This window comes from Schistocerca americana, chromosome X, assembly GCF_021461395.2.
Source record: "Schistocerca americana isolate TAMUIC-IGC-003095 chromosome X, iqSchAmer2.1, whole genome shotgun sequence".
NCBI classification, from domain to species: domain Eukaryota; kingdom Metazoa; phylum Arthropoda; class Insecta; order Orthoptera; family Acrididae; genus Schistocerca; species Schistocerca americana.
The window spans coordinates 613,299,294-613,302,158 of record NC_060130.1 but is presented as its reverse complement, the minus strand read 5'-3'; the positions used below and the strand labels follow the sequence as shown (position 1 = coordinate 613,302,158).

The window sequence follows — 2,865 nt, the reverse complement described above, 5'->3', positions numbered from 1 at the left end:
TAATATCCGACTTTCCCCGAGGAAGTGTTATAGGCCCTCTGTTGTTCCTGATCTATATTAACGACATAAAAGACAGTCTGAGTAGCTGTCTTAGATTATTTGCAGATGATGCTGTCATTTACCGTCTTGTAAAGTCATCAGATGACCAAAACAAATTGCAAAATGATTTAGATATCTTTATGGTGCGAAAAGTGGCAATTGACCCTGAATTAAGGAAAGTGTGAAGTTATTCACATGAGTACTAAAAGAAATTTCGATCACGCGATAAGTCAAACATTCTGAAGGCTGGAAATTCAATTAAATACTTAGGGATTACAATTACAAATAACCGAAATTGGAATGATGACATAGATAATGTTGTGGGTAGAGCAAACCAAAGACTGCGATTCAATGGCAGAACACTTAGAAGGTGCAATAGGTCTACTAAAGATACTGCTTACACCACGCTTGTCCGCTCTATTCGGGAGTATTGCTGTGTGGTGTGGGATTCGCATCAGGTGGGACTGACGAATGATATCGAAAAAGTACAAAGAAGGGCAACTCGTTTTTCAATATCGCGAAATACGGGAGATCGTGCCACGGACATGATACGTGGATTGGAGTGGCAATCATTAAAACAAAGACGTCTTCGCTGCGACGGGATCTTCTCATGAAATTTCAATCACCAGTTTTCTCCTCAAATGGTTCAAATGGCTTTGAGCACTATCGGACTTAACATCTGAGGTCATCAGTCCCCTAGAACTTAGAACTACTTAAACCTAACTAACCTAAGGACATCCCACACATCCATGCCCAAGGCAGGATTCGAACCTGCGACCGTAGCGGTCACGCGGTTCCAAACTGACGCGCTTAGAACCGCACGGCCACACCGGCCGGCGCACCAGTAGAAAGAAGACCACTTTTTATACAGGGTAAAAGTAACTTAGTCGTTGCGATCATATATTTAACAGCTGGTCGATGTTAGACGATTACGTCTCTCTTCCTACGACACACTGGTACCATCCGCAAGAAAAACAAATGAGACATATCCATCCATCACGAATTTTCTCTCAATATTGTTTGCTGTCTCCAGCATTCAGTTATTACCATACTTAGTAGGGGATGTGTGACAGATTCGCTGCTATTAGCAGCAGTGTGCGTTTGGGTGTGAAGCTACTATGGTCATTCTTCCGATATGTGCAAAGAAAACGACTATGTCCTGTAGTAGGGAAGGTATGGATCTGACCTGGAAAACTGCGGTTACAGCGCATCGATAGCTGTAAGGGGCATGAAAGATTTTACATGGAAAATTATGTCCAGTCATAAGAATGGTACAGATTTCGATATTTTCAGAGCCACAGTCGTGGCTCATTGTCGAATGTCGTCAAATTGAGGCAATAATCGTAACATTTAATTGTAATGACAGTGAGAAATATGTGGTTGGTTTCCTATGACGGTCAGACTGGCGTGCGGGAGCGCATGGCGCAAGGTAGACTGGCCGAAACGAACTGAGGAGGAGGAGGAGATTAGTGTTTAACGTCCCGTCGACAACGAAGTCATTAGAGACGGAGCACAAGCTCGGGTGAGGGAAGGATGGGGAAGGAAATCGGCCGTGCCCTTTCAAAGGAACCATCCCGGCATTTGCCTCAAGCGATTTAGGGAAATCACGGAAAACCTAAATCAGCATGGCCGGAGACGGGATTGAACCGTCGTCCTCCCGAATGCGAGTCCAGTGCGCTAACCACTGCGCCACCTCGCTCGGTCGAACTGACATTTCCAGCTTATGGCGGAAGCAGTCGTTGAGCCACCACGACTGGAGAGGCTGGGGTACAAGAATGCAGCTGACCTAATCGTGTCGTCCTCTAGGCGAGTGAACAGCGAACTAATACTCAGTGTATCTCGGGAAGCCTTCATGATTGCATGTGATGCGAGTATTCTCCATGGAAGTTTGAGAAGGTTCAATATGGGCGAGTGTTGTCGCTGGACGACTATTCCCTGCCATGTAAATTGATCGGTTGACTGCTTGTGCTGAAAATTCTACACATTTCCCGTCTTTATTTGGTTTAGAGAACATCGGTCGTGATGAGTGTTGTGTGCATCTAGATAGTGAAAAACAGGTGGAAGACACATTCGCTGGTTCTCTAGACATGAGAAACCATATGACTATAAGCATTAATACATTAGTTGACTTTATAAAGTACAAGAATGATTTGGAATCTATAACATCATTCTCATCGGTATTCGTTAAAAAATACAAGTGGAACTACCAGTTTTCTTTATTTTCGTGTTTTCACGCAAATATCTTTGCAGACGAGATAAGTTCCTAGTTACTCAGTGGTTTGCAGTACGTCCCACATAATGACCTCAGTAAAGTTTGGGTTTCTATAGCTACAATTTCCACTCTTTATCTTCGGAATTACACCGCACAAGCGATCGGTAGCATACTGCTATGTGAGTGGTATCGAGAACTATTCTGGCAAACCATATGACAATATGTATGTTCTTGTAATGTCATAGTCTAGAGATGATCCAAAGTCGTTGCAGGAGCCAGGGTAGCAAGTAGGCCAGGTCGGTAATACACTACTGGCCATTAAAATTGCTACACCACGAAGATGACGTGCTACAGACGCGAAATTTAACCGACAGGAAGAAGATGCTGCGATATGCAAATGATTAGCTTTTCAGGGCATTCACACAAGGTTGGCGCCGGTGGCGACACCTAAAACGTGCTGACATGAGGAAAGTTTCCAACCGATATCTCATACACAAACAGCAGTTGACCGGCGTTGCCTGGTGAAACGTTATTATGATGCCTCGTGTAAGGAGGAGAAATGCGTACCATCACGTTTCCGACTTTGATAAAGGTCGGATTGTAGCCTATCGCGA

The 2,865-nt window shown here is 44.2% G+C and overlaps 1 non-coding gene across 1 annotated transcript; it reads right to left on the bottom strand.

Annotated features, from left to right (window-relative positions):
* Positions 1-1,665: 1,665 nt before the first annotated feature.
* Positions 1,666-1,738, bottom strand: Trnaa-cgc. Its single transcript has one exon. It is a non-coding gene; the product is annotated as a tRNA-Ala (tRNA).
* Between the last annotated feature and the right edge of the window lie 1,127 nt (positions 1,739-2,865).